The sequence below is a fragment of the Panicum virgatum genome, chromosome 2K (assembly GCF_016808335.1).
Source record: "Panicum virgatum strain AP13 chromosome 2K, P.virgatum_v5, whole genome shotgun sequence".
NCBI lineage: Eukaryota > Viridiplantae > Streptophyta > Magnoliopsida > Poales > Poaceae > Panicum > Panicum virgatum.
In genome coordinates, this window is record NC_053137.1 from 25,648,055 (window position 1) to 25,668,364 (window position 20,310).

Here is a 20,310-nt window from a genome sequence, read left to right on the forward strand (position 1 = left end):
TGAGGTGGATCAGGTGTGTTCATTCCGAAAAATTCCGACACGACTTCGTGGCACGAACTTTTGCACTACTTCGGCCCTTTTTGTACCGAGTTACGTACGACAACCAAACGTCCCGAATGCACCCAAAAAGTACGAAACCCATCAAAATGTCAGTTTAGGGTCCAACGGGGTGGATCGGGTGCGTTCGTTGCAAAAAATTCCGACGCGGCTTCGTGGTACGAACTTTTGCACTAGTTCGGCCCTTTTTGCACCTTGTTTCGTAAGGAAACGAAACTGTTCCGAATGCACCCAAATAGTACGAAACACACCGACATGTCAGTTTAGGGTCTAATGGGCTGGATCTGGTGTGTTCGTTGCGGAAAATTCCGACGCGATTTCGTGGCACGAACTTTTGCACTAGTTCGGCTTGTTTTGCACCGAGTTTCGTAAGGCAACCAAATGGTCCCGAATGCTCACAAATAGTACGAAATGCACCAAAACGTCAGTTTAGGGTCCAATGAGGTGGATCGGGTGTGTTCGTTCTGAAAAATTCCGACACGACTTCATGGCACGAACTTTTGCACTAGTTCGACCCTTTTTGTACTGAGTTTCGTACGACAACCAAACGTCCCGAATGCACCCAAAAAGCACGAAACCCATTAAAATGTCAGTTTAGGGTCCAATGGGGTGGATCGGGTGCGTTCGTTGCGAAAAATTCCGACGCGACTTTGTGGCACGAACTTTTGCACTAGTTCGGCCCTTTTTGCACCGAACTTCGTAAGGAAACGAAACTGTTCTGAATGCACCCAAATAGTACGAAACACACCAACATGTCAGTTTAGGGTCTAATGGGCTGGATCGGGTGCGTTCGTTGCGGAAAATTCTGACGCGACTTCGTGGCACGAACTTTTGCACTAGTTCGGCCTGTTTTGCACCGAGTTTCGTAAGGCAACCAAATGGTCCCGAATGCACAAAAATAGTACAAAACGCACCAAAACATCAGTTTAGGGTCCAATGAGGTGGATCGGGTGTGTTCGTTGCGAAAAATTCCGACGCGATTTCGTGGCACGAACTTTTGCACTAGTTCGGCCCTTTCTGCACCGAGTTTCGTACGACAACCAAACGTCCTGAATGCACCCAAAAAGTACGAAACCCATCAAAATGTCAGTTTAGGGTCCAATGGGGAGTATCGGGTGCGTTCGTTGCGAAAAATTCCAACGCGACTTCGTGGCATGAACTTTTGCACTAGTTCGGCCCGTTTTGCCCCGAGTTTTGTAAGGCAACCAAATGGTTCCGAATGCACACAAATAGTACGAAACGCACTAAAACATTAGTTTAGGGCCCAATGGGGTGGATTGGGTGCGTTCGTTGCGAAAAATACCGACGCGACATCGTGGCACGAACTTTTGCACTAGTTCGTCCCTTTTTGCACCGAGTTTCATACGATAACCAAATGTCCCGAACACACAGAAATAGTACGAAACAGACCAAAATGTCAATTTAGGGTCAAATGGGGTGGATCGGGTGCGTTCGTTGCGAAAAATTCCGACGCGACTTCGTGGCACGAACTTTTGCACTAGTTCGACCCATTTTGCATCGGGTTTCGTAAGGCAACCAAATGGTCCTGAATGCACCCAAATAGTACGAAATGCACCAAGACGTCAGTTTAGGGTCCAATGGGGTGGACAGGGTGCGTTCATTGCGAAAAATTCTGACGCGACTTCGTGACACGAACTTTTGCACTAGTTCGGCCCGTTTTGCACCGAGTTTCGCAACGGAACGAAATAATCCCGAATGCATACAAATAGTACGAAACGCACCAACGTGTCAGTTTAGGGTCCAATGGGCTGGATCAGGTGCGTTCGTTGCGGAAAATTCCGACGCAATTTTGTGGCACGAACTTTTGCACTAGTTCGGCTTGTTTTGCACCGAGTTTCGTAAGGCAACCAAATGGTCCCGAATGCTCACAAATAGTACGAAATGCACCAAAACGTCAGTTTAGGGTCCAATGAGATGGATCGGGTGTGTTCATTCCGAAAAATTCCGACACGATTTCGTGGCACGAACTTTTGCACTACTTCGGCCCTTTTTGTACCGAGTTACGTACGACAACCAAACGTCCCGAATGCACCCAAAAAGTACGAAACCCATCAAAATGTCAGTTTAGGGTCCAACGGGGTGGATCGGGTGCGTTCGTTGCGAAAAATTCCGACGCGGCTTCGTGGTACGAACTTTTGCACTAGTTCGGCCCTTTTTGCACCTTGTTTCGTAAGGAAACGAAACTGTTCCGAATGCACCCAAATAGTACGAAACACACCGACATGTCAGTTTAGGGTCTAATGGGCTGGATCTGGTGCGTTCGTTGCGGAAAATTCCGACGCGATTTCGTGGCACGAACTTTTGCACTAGTTCGGCTTGTTTTGCACCGAGTTTCGTGAGGCAACCAAATGGTCCCGAATGCTCACAAATAGTACGAAATGCACCAAAACGTCAGTTTAGGGTCCAATGAGGTGGATCGGGTGTGTTCGTTCTGAAAAATTCCGACACGACTTCGTGGCACGAACTTTTGCACTAGTTCGACCCTTTTTGTACTGAGTTTCGTACGACAACCAAACGTCCGAATGCACCCAAAAAGCACGAAACCCATCAAAATGTCAGTTTAGGGTCCAATGGGGTGGATCGGGTGCGTTCGTTGCAAAAAATTCCGACGCGACTTTGTGGCACGAACTTTTGCACTAGTTCGGCCCTTTTTGCACCGAGCTTTGTAAGGAAACGAAACTGTTCCGAATGCACCCAAATAGTACAAAACACACCAACATGTCAGTTTAGGGTCTAATGGGCTGGATTGGGTGCGTTCGTTGCGGAAAATTCTGACGCGACTTCGTGGCACGAACTTTTGCACTAGTTCGGCCTGTTTTGCACCGAGTTTCGTAAGGCAACCAAATGGTCCCGAATGCACAAAAATAGTACAAAACGCACCAAAACATCAGTTTAGGGTCCAATGAGGTGGATCGGGTGTGTTCGTTGCGAAAAATTCCGACGCGATTTCGTGGCACGAACTTTTGCACTAGTTCGGCCCTTTCTGCACCGAGTTTCGTACGACAACCAAACGTCCTGAATGCACCCAAAAAGTACGAAACCCATCAAAATGTCAGTTTAGGGTCCAATGGGGAGTATCGGGTGCGTTCGTTGCGAAAAATTCCAACGCGACTTCGTGGCATGAACTTTTGCACTAGTTCGGCCCGTTTTGCCCCGAGTTTTGTAAGGCAACCAAATGGTTCCGAATGCACACAAATAGTACGAAACACACTAAAACATCAGTTTAGGGCCCAATGGGGTGGATTGGGTGCGTTCGTTGCGAAAAATACCGACGCGACATCGTGGCACGAACTTTTGCACTAGTTCGTCCCTTTTTGCACCGAGTTTCGTACGATAACCAAATGTCCCGAACACACAGAAATAGTACGAAACAGACCAAAATGTCAATTTAGGGTCAAATGGGGTGGATCGGGTGCGTTCGTTGCGAAAAATTCCGACGCGACTTCGTGGCACGAACTTTTGCACTAGTTCGACCCATTTTCCATCGGGTTTCGTAAGGCAACCAAATGGTCCTGAATGCACCCAAATAGTACGAAATGCACCAAGACGTCAGTTTAGGGTCCAATGGGGTGGACAGGGTGCGTTCATTGCGAAAAATTCCGACGCGACTTCGTGACACGAACTTTTGCACTAGTTCGGCCCGTTTTGCACCGAGTTTCGCAACGGAACGAAATAATCCCGAATGCATACAAATAGTACGAAACGCACCAACGTGTCAGTTTAGGGTCCAATGGGCTGGATCAGGTGCGTTCGTTGCGGAAAATTCCGACGCGATTTTGTGGCACGAACTTTTGCACTAGTTCGGCTTGTTTTGCACCGAGTTTCGTAAGGCAACCAAATGGTCCCGAATGCTCACAATAGTACGAAATGCACCAAAACGTCAGTTTAGGGTCCAATGAGGTGGATCGGGCGTGTTCGTTCCGAAAAATTCCGACGCGATTTCGTGGCACGAACTTTTGCACTAGTTCGGCCCTTTTTGCACCGAGTTTCGTACGACAACCAAACGTCATGAATGCACCCAAAATGTACGGAACCCATCAAAACGTCAGTTTAGGGTCCAATGGGGAGTATCGGGTGCGTTCGTTGCAAAAAATTCCAACGCGACTTCGTGGCACGAACTTTTGCACTAGTTCGGCCCGTTTTGCCCCGAGTTTCGTAAGGCAACCAAATGGTACCGAATGCACACAAATAGTACGAAACGCACTAAAACATCAGTTTAGGGCCCAATGGGGTGGATTGGGTGTGTTCGTTGCGAAAAATACCGACGCGACATCGTGGCACGAACTTTTGCACTAGTTCGTCCCTTTTTGCACCGAGTTTCGTACGATAACCAAACATCCCGAATGCACCGAAATAGTACGAAACAGACCAAAATGTCAATTTACGGTCAAATGGGGTGGATCGGGTGCGTTCGTTGCGAAAAATTCCGACGTGACTTCGTGGCACGAACTTTTGCACTAGTTCGTCCCAATTTGCATCGGGTTTCGTAAGGCAACCAAATGGTCCTGAATGCACCCAAAAAGTACGAAACGCACCGAGACGTCAGTTTAGGGTCCAATGGGGTGGACAGGGTGCGTTCATTGCGAAAAATTCCGACGCGACTTCGTGACACGAACTTTTGCACTAGTTCGGCCCGTTTTGCCCCGAGTTTTGTAAGGCAACAAAATGGTTCCGAATGCACACAAATAGCACGAAACGCACTAAAACATCAGTTTAGGGCCCAATGGGGTGGATTGGGTGCGTTCGTTGCGAAAAATACCGACGCGACATCGAGGCACGAACTTTTGCACTAGTTCGTCCCTTTTTGCACCGAGTTTCGTACGATAACCAAACATCCCGAATGCACCGAAATAGTACGAAACAGACCAAAATGTCAATTTACGGTCAAATGGGGTGGATCGGGTGCGTTCGTTGCGAAAAATTCCGACGCGACTTCGTGGCACGACCTTTTGCACTAGTTCGACCCATTTTGCATCGGCTTTCGTAAGGCAACCAAATAGTCCTGAATGCACCCAAATAGTACGAAACGCACCAAGACGTCAGTTTAGGGTCCAATGGGGTGGACAAGGTGCGTTCGTTGCGAAAAATTCCGACGCGACTTCGTGACACGAACTTTTGCACTAGTTCGGCCCGTTTTGCACCGAGTTTCGCAAGGGAACGAAACAATCCCGAATGCATACAAATAGTACGAAACGCACCAACGTGTCAGTTTAGGGTCCAATGGGCTGGATCAGGTGCATTCGTTGCGGAAAATTCCGACGCGATTTCGTGGCACGAACTTTTGCACTAGTTCGGCTTGTTTTGCACCGAGTTTCGTAAGACAACCAAATGGTCCCGAATGCTCACAAATAGTACGAAATGCACCAAAACGTCAGTTTAGGGTCCAATGAGGTGGATCGGGCGTGTTCGTTCCGAAAAATTCCGACACGACTTCGTGGCACGAACTTTTGCACTAGTTCGGCCCTTTTTGTACCGAGTTTCGTACGACAACCAAACGTCCCGAATGCACCCAAAAAGTACGAAACCCATCAAAATGTCAGTTTAGGGTCCAATGGGGTGGATCGGGTGCGTTCGTTGTGGAAAATTCCAACGCGACTTCGTGGCACGAACTTTTGCACTAGTTCGGCCCGTTTTGCCCCGAGTTTTGTAAGGCAACCAAATGGTACCGAATGCACACAAATAGTACGAAACGCACTAAAACATCAGTTTGGGGCCCAATGGGGTGGTTTGGGTGCGTTCGTTGCGAAAAATACCGACGCGACATCGTGGCACGAACTTTTGCACTAGTTCGTCCCGTTTTGCACCGAGTTTCGTAAGGGAACGAAACAATCCCGAATGCATCCAAATAGTACGAAACACACCAACGTGTCAGTTTAGGGTCCAATGGGCTGGACCAGGCGTGTTCGTTGCGGAAAATTCCGATGCGATTTCGTGGCACGAACTTTTGCACTAGTTCGGCTTGTTTTGCTCCGAGTTTCGTAAGGCAACCAAATGGTCCCGAATGCACACAAATTGTACGAAATGCACCAAAACGTCCGTTTAGGGTCCAATGAGGTGGATCGGGTGTGTTCGTTCCGAAAAATTCTGACGCGACTTCGTGGCACGAACTTTTGCACTAGTTCGGCCCTTTTTGCACCGAGTTTCGTACGACAACCAAACGTCCCGAATGCACCCAAAAAGTACGAAACCCATCAAAACGTCAGTTTAGGTTCCAACGGGGTGGATCGGGTGCGTTCGTTGCGAAAAATTCCGACGCGACTTCGTGGCACGAACTTTTGTACTAGTTCGGCCCTTTTTGCAACGAGTTTCGTACGACAACCAAACGTCCTGAATGCACCCAAAAAGTACGAAACCCATCAAAACATCAGTTTAGGGTCCAATGGGGAGTATCGGGTGCGTTCGTTGCAAAAAATTCCAACGCGACTTCGTGGCACGAACTTTTGCACTAGTTCGGCCCGTTTTGCCCCGAGTTTCGTAAGGCAACCAAATGGTACCGAATGCACACAAATAGTACGAAACGCACTAAAACATCAGTTTAGGGCCCAATGGGGTGGATTGGGTGCGTTCGTTGCGAAAAATACCGACGCGACATTGTGGCACGAACTTTTGCACTAGTTCGTCCCTTTTTGCACCGAGTTTCGTACGATAACCAAACATCCCGAATGCACCGAAATAGTACGAAACAGACCAAAATGTCAATTTACGGTCAAATGGGGTGGATCGGGTGCGTTCGTTGCGAAAAATTCCGACGCGACTTCGTGGCACGACCTTTTGCACTAGTTCGACCCATTTTGCATCGGGTTTCGTAAGGCAACCAAATAGTCCTGAATGCACCCAAATAGTACGAAACGCACCAAGACGTCAGTTTAGGGTCCAATGGGGTGGACAGGGTGCGTTCGTTGCGAAAAATTCCGACGCGACTTCGTGACACGAACTTTTGCACTAGTTCGGCCCGTTTTGCACCGAGTTTCGTAAGGGAACGAAACAATCCCGAATGCATACAAATAGTACGAAACGCACCAACGTGTCAGTTTAGGGTCCAATGGGCTGGATCAGGTACGTTCGTTGCGGAAAATTCCGACGCGATTTCGTGGCACGAACTTTTGCACTAGTTCGTCCCTTTTTGCACCGAGTTTCGTACGATAACCAAACGTCTCGAATGCACCGAAATAGTACGAAACAGACCAAAATGTCAATTTAGGGTCAAATGGGGTGGATCGGGTGCGTTCGTTGCGAAAAATTCCGACGCGACTTCGTGGCACGAACTTTTGCACTAGTTCGTCCCATTTTGCATCGGGTTTCGTAAGGCAACCAAATGGTCCTGAATGCACCCAAATAGTACGAAACGCACCAAGACGTCAATTTAGGGTCCAATGGGGTGGACAGGGTGCGTTCATTGCGAAAAATTCCGACGCGACTTCGTGACACGAACTTTTGCACTAGTTCGCCCGTTTTGCACCGAGTTTCGCAAGGGAACGAAACAATCCCGAATGCATACAAATAGTACGAAATGCACCAACGTGTCAGTTTAGGGTCCAATGGGCTGGATCAGGTGCGTTCGTTGCGGAAAATTCCGACGCGATTTCGTGGCACGAACTTTTGCACTAGTTCGGCTTGTTTTGCACCGAGTTTCGTAAGGCAACCAAATGGTCCCGAATGCTCACAAATAGTACGAAATGCACCAAAACGTCAGTTTAGGGTCCAATGAGGTGGATCGGGCGTGTTCGTTCCGAAAAATTCCGACACGACTTCGTGGCACGAACTTTTGCACTAGTTCGGCCCTTTTTGTACCGAGTTTCGTACGACAACCAAACGTCCCGAATGCACCCAAAAAGTACGAAACCCATCAAAATGTCAGTTTTGGGTCCAATGGGGTGGATCGGGTGTGTTCGTTGCGGAAAATTCCAACGCGACTTCGCGGCACGAACTTTTGCACTAGTTCGGCCCGTTTTGCCCCGAGTTTTGTAAGGCAACCAAATGGTACCGAATGCACACAAATAGTACGAAACGCACTAAAACATCAGTTTAGGGTCCAATGGGGTGGATTGGGTGCGTTCGTTGCGAAAAATACCGATGCGACATCGTGGCACGAACTTTAGCACTAGTTCGTCCCTTTTTGCACCGAGTTTCGTACGATAACCAAACGTCCCGAATGCACCGAAATAGTACGAAACAGACCAAAATGTCAATTTAGGGTCAAATGGGCTGGATCGGGTGCGTTCGTTGCGGAAAATTCCGACGCGACTTCGTGGCACGAACTTTTGCACTAGTTCGGCCGGTTTTGCACCGAGTTTCATAAGGCAACCAAATGGTCCCGAATGCACATAAATAGTACGAAACGCACCAAAACATCAGTTTAGGGTCCAATGAGGTGGATCGGGTGTGTTCGTTGCGAAAAATTCCGACGCGATTTCGTGGCACGAACTTTTGCACTAGTTCGGCCCTTTTTGCACCGAGTTTCGTACGACAACCAAATGTCATGAATGCACCCAAAAAGTACGAAACCCATCAAAACGTCAGTTTAGGGTCCAATGGAGAGTATCGGGTGCGTTCGTTGCAAAAAATTCCAACGCGACTTCGTGGCACGAACTTTTGCACTAGTTCGGCCTGTTTTGCCCCGATTTTCGTAAGGCAACCAAATGGTACCGAATGCAAACAAATAGTACGAAACGCACTAAAACATCAGTTTAGGGCCCAATGGGGTGGATTGGGTGCGTTCGTTGCGAAAAATACCGACGCGACATCGTGGCACGAACTTTTGCACTAGTTCGTCCCTTTTTGCACCGAGTTTCGTACGATAACCAAACGTCTCGAATGCACCGAAATAGTACGAAACAGACCAAAATGTCAATTTAGGGTCAAATGGGGTGGATCGGGTGCGTTCGTTGCGAAAAATTCCGACGCGACTTCGTGGCACGAACTTTTGCACTAGTTCGTCCCATTTTGCATCGGGTTTCGTAAGGCAACCAAATGGTCCTGAATGCACCCAAATAGTACGAAACACACCAAGACGTCAATTTAGGGTCCAATGGGGTGGACAGGGTGCGTTCATTGCGAAAAATTCCGACGCGACTTCGTGACACGAACTTTTGCACTAGTTCGGCCCGTTTTGCACCGAGTTTCGTAAGGGAACGAAACAATCCCGAATGCATACAAATAGTACGAAACGCACCAACGTGTCAGTTTAGGGTCCAATGGGCTGGATCAGGTACGTTCGTTGCGGAAAATTCCGACGCGATTTCGTGGCACGAACTTTTGCACTAGTTCGGCTTGTTTTGCACCGAGTTTCGTAAGGCAACCAAATGGTCCCGAATGCTCACAAATAGTACGAAATGCACCAAAACGTCAGTTTAGGGTCCAATGAGGTGGATCGGGTGTGTTCGTTCCGAAAAATTCATACACGACTTTGTGGCACGAACTTTTGCACTAGTTCGGCCCTTTTTGTACCGAGTTTCGTACGACAACCAAACGTCCCGAATGCACCCAAAAAGTACGAAACCCATCAAAATGTCAGTTTAGGGTCCAATGGGGTGGATCGGGTGCGATCGTTGCGAAAAATTCCGACGCGACTTCGTGGCACGAACTTTTGCACTAGTTCGGCCCTTTTTGCACCGAGTTTCGTAAGGAAACGAAACTGTTCCGAATGCACCCAAATAGTACGAAACACACCAACATGTCATTTTAGTGTGTAATGGGCTGGATCGGGTGCGTTCGTTGCGGAAAATTCCGACGCGACTTCGTGGCACGAACTTTTGCACTAGTTCGCCCTGTTTTGCACCGAGTTTCATAAGGCAACCAAATGGTCCCGAATGCACATAAATAGTACGCAACGCACCAAAACATAAGTTTAGGGTCCAATGAGGTGGATCGGGTGTGTTCGTTGCGTTAAATTCCGACGCGATTTCGTGGCACGAACTTTTGCACTAGTTCGGCCTTTTTTGCACCGAGTTTCGTACGACAACCAAACGTCATGAATGCACCCAAAAAGTACGAAACCCATCAAAACGTCAGTTTAGGGTCCAATGGGGAGTATCGGGTGCGTTCGTTGCAAAAAGTTCCAACGCGACTTCGTGGCACGAACTTTTGCACTAGTTCGGCCTGTTTTGCCCCGAGTTTCGTAAGGCAACCAAATGGTACCGAATGCACACAAATAGTACGAAACGCACTAAAACATCAGTTTAGGGCCCAATGGGGTGGATTGGGTGCGTTCGTTGCAAAAAATACCGACGCGACATCGTGGCACGAACTTTTGCACTAGTTCGTCCCTTTTTGCTCCGAGTTTCGTACGATAACCAAACGTCCCGAACGCACCGAAATAGTACGAAACAGACCAAAATGTCAATTTAGGGTCAAATGGGGTGGATCGGGTGCGTTCGTTGCCAAAAATTCCGACGCGACTTCGTGGCACGAACTTTTGCACTAGTTCGTCCCATTTTGCATCGGGTTTCGTAAGGCAACCAAATGGTCCTGAATGCTCCCAAATAGTACGAAACGCACCAAGACGTCAGTTTAGGGTCCAATGGGGTGGACAGGGTGCGTTCGTTGCGAAAAATTCCGACACGACTTCGTGGCACGAACTTTTGCACTAGTTCGGCCCGTTTTGCACCAAGTTTCGTAAGGGAACGAAACAATCCCGAATGCACCCAAATAGTACGAAACGCACCAACGTGTCAGTTTAGGGTCCAAAGGGCTGGATCAGGTGCGTTCGTTGCGGAAAATTCCGACGCTATTTCGTGGCACGAACTTTTGCACTAGTTCGGCTTGTTTTGCACCGAGTTTCGTAAGGCAACCAAATTGTCCCGAATGCACACAAATTGTACGAAATGCACCAAAACGTCAGTTTAGGGTCCAATGATGTGGATCGGGTGTGTTCGTTCCGAAAAATACCGACGCGACATCGTGGCACGAACTTTTGCACTAGTTCGTCCCTTTTTTGCACCGAGTTTCGTACGATAACCAAACGACCCGAATGCACCGAAATAGTACGAAACAGACCAAAATGTCAATTTAGGGTCAAATGGGGTGGATCGGGTGCGTTCGTTGAGAAAAATTCCGACGTGACTTCGTGGCACGAACTTTTGCACTAGTTCAGCCCTTTTTGCATCGGGTTTCGTAAGGCAACCTAATGGTCCTGAATGCACCCAAATAGTACGAAATGCACCAAGACGTCAGTTTAGGGTGCAATGGGGTGGACAGGGTGCGTTCGTTGCGAAAAATTCCGACGCGACTTCGTGGCACGAACTTTTGCACTAGTTCGGCCCGTTTTGCACCGAGATTCGTAAGGCAACCAAATGGTCCCGAATGCACACAAATTGTACGAAATGCACCAAAACGTCAGATTAGGGTCCAATGAGGTGGATCGGGTGCGTTCGTTGCGGAAAATTCCGACGCGACTTCGTGGCACGAACTTTTGCACTAGTTCGGCCCTTTTTGCACCGAGTTTCGTACGACAACCAAACATCCTGAATGCACCCAAAAAGTAAGAAACCCATCAAAACGTCAGTTTAGGGTCCAATGGGGAGTATCGGGTGCGTTCGTTGCGAAAAATTCCAACGCGACTTCGTGGCACGATCTTTTGCACTAGTTTGGCCCTTTTTGCACCGAGTTTCGTAAGGAAACAAAACTGTTCCGAATGCACCCAAATAGTACGAAACACACCAACATGTCAGTTTAGGGTCCAATGGGCTGGATCAGGTGCGTTCGTTGCGGAAAATTCCGACGCGATTTCGTGGCACGAACTTTTGCACTAGTTCGGCTTGTTTTGCACCGAGTTTCGTAAGGCAACCAAATGGTCCCGAATGCTCACAAATAGTACGAAATGAGCCAAAACGTCAGTTTAGGGTCCAATGAGGTGGATCGGGCGTGTTCGTTCCGAAAAATTCCGACACGACTTCGTGGCACGAACTTTTGCACTAGTTCGGCCCTTTTTGTACCGAGTTTCGTACGACAACCAAACGTCCCGAATGCACCCAAAAAGTACGAAACCCATCAAAATGTCAGTTTTGGGTCCAATGGGGTGGATCGGGTGTGTTCGTTGCGGAAAATTCCAACGCGACTTTGCGGCACGAACTTTTGCACTAGTTCGGCCCGTTTTGCCCCGAGTTTTGTAAGGCAACCAAATGGTACCGAATGCACACAAATAGTACGAAACGCACTAAAACATCAGTTTAGGGTCCAATGGGGTGGATTGGGTGCGTTCGTTGCGAAAAATACCGACGCGACATCGTGGCACGAACTTTAGCACTAGTTCGTCCCTTTTTGCACCGAGTTTCGTACGATAACCAAACGTCCCGAATGCACCGAAATAGTACGAAACAGACCAAAATGTCAATTTAGGGTCAAATGGGCTGGATCGGGTGCGTTCGTTGCGGAAAATTCCGACGCGACTTCGTGGCACGAACTTTTGCACTAGTTCGCCCGGTTTTGCACCGAGTTTCATAAGGCAACCAAATGGTCCCGAATGCACATAAATAGTACGAAACGCACCAAAACATCAGTTTAGGGTCCAATGAGGTGGATCGGGTGTGTTCGTTGCGAAAAATTCCGACGCGATTTCGTGGCACGAACTTTTGCACTAGTTCGGCCCTTTTTGCACCGAGTTTCGTACGACAACCAAATGTCATGAATGCACCCAAAAAGTACGAAACCCATCAAAACGTCAGTTTAGGGTCCAATGGAGAGTATCGGGTGCGTTCGTTGCAAAAAATTCCAACGCGACTTCGTGGCACGAACTTTTGCACTAGTTCGGCCTGTTTTGCCCCGATTTTCGTAAGGCAACCAAATGGTACCGAATGCAAACAAATAGTACGAAACGCACTAAAACATCAGTTTAGGGCCCAATGGGGTGGATTGGGTGCGTTCGTTGCGAAAAATACCGACGCGACATCGTGGCACGAACTTTTGCACTAGTTCGTCCCTTTTTGCACCGAGTTTCGTACGATAACCAAACGTCTCGAATGCACCGAAATAGTACGAAACAGACCAAAATGTCAATTTAGGGTCAAATGGGGTGGATCGGGTGCGTTCGTTGCGAAAAATTCCGACGCGACTTCGTGGCACGAACTTTTGCACTAGTTCGTCCCATTTTGCATCGGGTTTCGTAAGGCAACCAAATGGTCCTGAATGCACCCAAATAGTACGAAACACACCAAGACGTCAATTTAGGGTCCAATGGGGTGGACAGGGTGCGTTCATTGCGAAAAATTCCGACGCGACTTCGTGACACGAACTTTTGCACTAGTTCGGCCCGTTTTGCACCGAGTTTCGTAAGGGAACGAAACAATCCCGAATGCATACAAATAGTACGAAACGCACCAACGTGTCAGTTTAGGGTCCAATGGGCTGGATCAGGTACGTTCGTTGCGGAAAATTCCGACGCGATTTCGTGGCACGAACTTTTGCACTAGTTCGGCTTGTTTTGCACCGAGTTTCGTAAGGCAACCAAATGGTCCCGAATGCTCACAAATAGTACGAAATGCACCAAAACGTCAGTTTAGGGTCCAATGAGGTGGATCGGGTGTGTTCGTTCCGAAAAATTCATACACGACTTTGTGGCACGAACTTTTGCACTAGTTCGGCCCTTTTTGTACCGAGTTTCGTACGACAACCAAACGTCCCGAATGCACCCAAAAAGTACGAAACCCATCAAAATGTCAGTTTAGGGTCCAATGGGGTGGATCGGGTGCGATCGTTGCGAAAAATTCCGACGCGACTTCGTGGCACGAACTTTTGCACTAGTTCGGCCCTTTTTGCACCGAGTTTCGTAAGGAAACGAAACTGTTCCGAATGCACCCAAATAGTACGAAACACACCAACATGTCATTTTAGGGTCTAATGGGCTGGATCGGGTGCGTTCGTTGCGGAAAATTCCGACGCGACTTCGTGGCACGAACTTTTGCACTAGTTCGCCCTGTTTTGCACCGAGTTTCATAAGGCAACCAAATGGTCCCGAATGCACATAAATAGTACGAAACGCACCAAAACATAAGTTTAGGGTCCAATGAGGTGGATCGGGTGTGTTCGTTGCGTTAAATTCCGACGCGATTTCGTGGCACGAACTTTTGCACTAGTTCGGCCTTTTTTGCACCGAGTTTCGTACGACAACCAAACGTCATGAATGCACCCAAAAAGTACGAAACCCATCAAAATGTCAATTTAGGGTCAAATGGGGTGGATCGGGTGCGTTCGTTGCCAAAAATTCCGACGCGACTTCGTGGCACGAACTTTTGCACTAGTTCGTCCCATTTTGCATCGGGTTTCGTAAGGCAACCAAATGGTCCTGAATGCTCCCAAATAGTACGAAACGCACCAAGACGTCAGTTTAGGGTCCAATGGGGTGGACAGGGTGCGTTCGTTGCGAAAAATTCCGACACGACTTCGTGGCACGAACTTTTGCACTAGTTCGGCCCGTTTTGCACCAAGTTTCGTAAGGGAACGAAACAATCCCGAATGCACCCAAATAGTACGAAACGCACCAACGTGTCAGTTTAGGGTCCAAAGGGCTGGATCAGGTGCGTTCGTTGCGGAAAATTCCGACGCTATTTCGTGGCACGAACTTTTGCACTAGTTCGGCTTGTTTTGCACCGAGTTTCGTAAGGCAACCAAATTGTCCCGAATGCACACAAATTGTACGAAATGCACCAAAACGTCAGTTTAGGGTCCAATGATGTGGATCGGGTGTGTTCGTTCCGAAAAATACCGACGCGACATCGTGGCACGAACTTTTGCACTAGTTCGTCCCTTTTTTGCACCGAGTTTCGTACGATAACCAAACGACCCGAATGCACCGAAATAGTACGAAACAGACCAAAATGTCAATTTAGGGTCAAATGGGGTGGATCGGGTGCGTTCGTTGAGAAAAATTCCGACGTGACTTCGTGGCACGAACTTTTGCACTAGTTCAGCCCTTTTTGCATCGGGTTTCGTAAGGCAACCTAATGGTCCTGAATGCACCCAAATAGTACGAAATGCACCAAGACGTCAGTTTAGGGTGCAATGGGGTGGACAGGGTGCGTTCGTTGCGAAAAATTCCGACGCGACTTCGTGGCACGAACTTTTGCACTAGTTCGGCCCGTTTTGCACCGAGATTCGTAAGGCAACCAAATGGTCCCGAATGCACACAAATTGTACGAAATGCACCAAAACGTCAGATTAGGGTCCAATGAGGTGGATCGGGTGCGTTCGTTGCGGAAAATTCCGACGCGACTTCGTGGCACGAACTTTTGCACTAGTTCGGCCCTTTTTGCACCGAGTTTCGTACGACAACCAAACATCCTGAATGCACCCAAAAAGTAAGAAACCCATCAAAACGTCAGTTTAGGGTCCAATGGGGAGTATCGGGTGCGTTCGTTGCGAAAAATTCCAACGCGACTTCGTGGCACGATCTTTTGCACTAGTTTGGCCCTTTTTGCACCGAGTTTCGTAAGGAAACAAAACTGTTCCGAATGCACCCAAATAGTACGAAACACACCAACATGTCAGTTTAGGGTCCAATGGGCTGGATCAGGTGCGTTCGTTGCGGAAAATTCCGACGCGATTTCGTGGCACGAACTTTTGCACTAGTTCGGCTTGTTTTGCACCGAGTTTCGTAAGGCAACCAAATGGTCCCGAGTGCACACAAATTGTACGAAATGCACCAAAATGTCAGTTTAGGGTCCGATGAGGTGGATCGGGTGTGTTCGTACCGAAAAATTCTGACGCGACTTCGTGGCACGAACTTTTGCACTAGTTCGGCCCTTTTTGCACCGAGTTTCGTACGACAACCAAATGTCCCGAATGCACCCAAAAAGTACGAAACCCATCAAAACGTCAGTTTAGGGTCCAACGGGGTGGATCGGGTCCGTTCGTTGCGAAAAATTCCGACGTGACTTCGTGGCACGAACTTTTACACAGTTCGGCCCTTTTTGCACCGAGTTTCATACGACAACCAAATGTCCTGAATGCACCCAAAAAGTACGAAACCCATCAAAACATCAGTTTAGGGTCCAATGGGGAATATCGGGTGCGTTCGTTGCGAAAAATTCCAACGCGACTTTGTGGCACCAACTTTTCACTAGTTCGGCCCGTTTTGCCCCGAGTTTCGTAAGGCAACCAAATGGTACCGAATGCACACAAATAGTACGAAACGCACTAAAACATCAGTTTAGGGCCCAATGGGGTGGATTCGGTGCGTTCGTTGCGAAAAATACCGACGCGACATCGTGGCACGAACTTTTGAACTAGTTTGTCCCTTTTTGCACCGAGTTTCGTACGATAACCAAACGACCTGAATGCACCGAAATAGTACGAAACAGACCAAAATGTCAATTTAGGGTCAAATGGGGTGGATCGGGTGCGTTCTTTGCGAAAAATTCCGACGTGACTTCTTGGCACGAACTTTTGCACTAGTTCGACCCTTTTTGCACCGAGTTTCGTAAGGAAACGAAACTGTTCCGAATGCACCCAAATAGTACGAAACACACCAACATGTCAGTTTAGGGTCTAATGGGCTGGATCGGGTGCGTTCGTTGCGGAAAATTCCGACTCTACTTCGTGGCACGAACTTTTGCACTAGTTCGGCCTGTTTTGCACCGAGTTTCGTAAGGCAACCAAATGGTCCCGAGTGCACACAAATTGTACGAAATGCACCAAAATGTCAGTTTAGGGTCCAATGAGGTGGATCGGGTGTGTTCGTTCCGAAAAATTCCGACGCGATTTCGTGGCACGAACTTTTGCACTAGTTCGGCCCTTTTTGCACCGAGTTTCGTACGACAACCAAACGTCATGAATGCACCCAAAATGTACGAAACCCATCAAAACATCAGTTTAGGGTCCAATGGGGAGTATCGGGTGCGTTCGTTGCAAAAAATTCCAACGCGACTTCGTGGCACGAACTTTTGCACTAGTTCGGCCCGTTTTGCCCCGAGTTTCGTAAGGCAACCAAATGGTACCGAATGCACACAAATAGTACGAAACGCACTAAAACATCAGTTTAGGGCCCAATGGGGTGGATTGGGTGCGTTCGTTGCGAAAAATACCGACGCGACATCGTGGCACGAACTTTTGCACTAGTTCGTCCCTTTTTGCACCGAGTTTCGTACGATAACCAAATGTCCCGAACGCACCGAAATAGTACAAAACAGACCAAAATGTCAATTTAGGGTCCAATGGGGTGGATCGGGTGCGTTCGTTGCGAAAAATTCCGACGCGACTTCGTGGCACGAACTTTTGCACTAGTTCGTCCCATTTTGCATCGGGTTTCATAAGGCAACCAAATGGTCCTGAATGCACACAAATTGTACAAAATGCACCAAAACATCAGTTTAGGGTCCAATGAGGTGGATCGGGTGTGTTCGTTCCGAAAAATTCTGACGCGACTTCGTGGCACGAACTTTTGCACTAGTTCGGCCCTTTTTGCACCGAGTTTTGTACGACAACCAAACGTCCCAAATGCACCCAAAAAGTACGAAACCCATCAAAACGTCAGTTTAGGGTCCAACGGGGTGGATCGGGTGCATTCGTTGCGAAAAATTCCGACGCGACTTCGTGGCACGAACTTTTGCACTACTTCGGCCCTTTTTGCGACGAGTTTCGTAAGGGAACGAAACTGTTCCGAATGCACCCAAATAGTACGAAACACACCAACATGTCAGTTTAGGGTCCAATGGGCTGGATCAGGTGCGTTCGTTGCGGAAAATTCCGACGCGATTTCGTGGCACGAACTTTTGCACTAGTTCGGCTTGTTTTGCACCGAGTTTCATAAGGCAACCAAATGGTCCCGAGTGCACACAAATTGTACGAAATGCACCAAAATGTCAGTTTAGGGTCCAATGAGGTGGATCGGATGTGTTCGTTCCGAAAAATTCTGACGCGACTTCGTGGCACGAACTTTGCACTAGTTCGGCCCTTTTTGCACCGAGTTTTGTACGACAACCAAACGTCCCGAATGCACCCAAAAAGTACGAAACCCATCAAAACGTCAGTTTAGGGTCCAACGGGGTGGATCGGGTGCGTTCGTTGCGAAAAATTCCGACGCGACTTCGTGGCACGAACTTTTGCACTAGTTCGGCCCTTTTTGCACCGAGTTTCGTACGACAACCAAACGTCCTGAATGCACCCAAAAAGTACGAAACCCATCAAAACGTCAGTTTAGGGTCCAATGGGGAATATCGGGTGCGTTCGTTGCGAAAAATTCCAACCCGACTTTGTGGCACCAACTTTTGCACTAGTTCGGCCCGTTTTGCCCCGAGTTTCGTAAGACAACCAAATGGTACCGAATGCACACAAATAGTACGAAACGCACTAAAACATCAGTTTAGGGCCCAATGGGGGTGGATTCGGTGCGTTCGTTGCGAAAAATACCGACGCGACATCGTGGCACGAACTTTTGAACTAGTTTGTCCCTTTTTGCACTGAGTTTCGTACGATAACCAAACGACCCGAATGCACCTAAATAGTACGAAACAGACCAAAATGTCAATTTAGGGTCAAATGGGGTGGATCGGGTGCGTTCTTTGCGAAAAATTCCGATGCGACTTCGTGGCACGAACTTTTGCACTAGTTCGGCCCTTTTTGCACCGAGTTTCGTAAGGAAACGAAACTGTTCCGAATGCACCCAAATAGTACGAAATACACCAACATGTCAGTTTAGGGTCTAATGGGTTGGATCGGGTGCGTTCGTTGCGGAAAATTCCGACTCTACTTCGTGGCACGAACTTTTGCACTAGTTCGGCCTGTTTTGCACCGAGTTTCGTAAGGCAACCAAATGGTCCCGAGTGCACACAAATTGTACGAAATGCACCAAAATGTCAGTTTAGGGTCCAATGAGGTGGATCGGGTGTGTTCGTTCCGAAAAATTCCGACGCGATTTCGTGGCACGAACTTTTGCACTAGTTCGGCCCTTTTTGCACCGAGTTTCGTACGACAACCAAACGTCATGAATGCACCCAAAATGTACGAAACCCATCAAAACATCAGTTTAGGGTTCAATGGGGAGTATCGGGTGCGTTCGTTGCAAAAAATTCCAACGCGACTTCGTGGCACGAACTTTTGCACTAGTTCGGCCCGTTTTGCCCCGAGTTTCGTAAGGCAACCAAATGGTACCGAATGCACACAAATAGTACGAAACGCACTAAAACATCAGTTTAGGGCCCAATGGGGTGGATTCGGTGCGTTCGTTGCGAAAAATACCGACGCGACATCGTGGCACGAACTTTTGAACTAGTTTGTCCCTTTTTGCAACCGAGTTTCGTACGATAACCAAACGACCCGAATGCACCGAAATAGTACGAAACAGATCAAAATGTCAATTTAGGGTCAAATGGGGTGGATCGGGTGCGTTCTTTGCGAAAAATTCCGACGCGACTTTGTGGCACGAACTTTTGCACTAGTTCGGCCCTTTTTGCAACCGAGTTTCGTAAGGAAACGAAACTGTTCCGAATGCACCCAAATAGTACGAAACACACCAACATGTCAGTTTAGGATCTAATGGGCTGGATCGGGTGCGTTCGTTGCGGAAAATTCCGACTCTACTTCGTGGCACGAACTTTTGCACTAGTTCGGCCTGTTTTGCACCGAGTTTCGTAAGGCAACCAAATGGTCCCGAGTGCACACAAATTGTACGAAATGCACCAAAATGTCAGTTTAGGGTCCAATGAGGTGGATCGGGTGTGTTCGTTCCGAAAAATTCCGACGCGATTTCGTGGCACGAACTTCTGCACTAGTTCGGCCCTTTTTGCACCGAGTTTCGTACGACAACCAAACGTCATGTATGCACCCAAAATGTATGAAACCCATCAAAACATCAGTTTAGGGTCCAATGGGGAGTATCGGGTGCGTTCGTTGCAAAAAATTCCAACGCGACTTCGTGGCACGAACTTTTGCACTAGTTCGTCCCATTTTGCATCGGGTTTCATAAGGCAACCAAATGGTCCTGAATGCACACAAATTGTACAAAATGCACCAAAACATCAGTTTAGGGTCCAATGAGGTGGATCGGGTGTGTTCGTTCCGAAAAATTCTAACGCGACTTCGTGGCACGAACTTTTGCACTAGTTCGGCCCTTTTTGCAACCGAGTTTTGTACGACAACCAAACGTCCCAAATGCACCCAAAAAGTACGAAACCCATCAAAACGTCAGTTTAGGGTCCAACGGGGTGGATCGGGTGCGTTCGTTGCGAAAAATTCCGACGCGACTTCGTGGCACGAACTTTTGCACTAGTTCGGCCCTTTTTGCGACGAGTTTCGTAAGGGAAC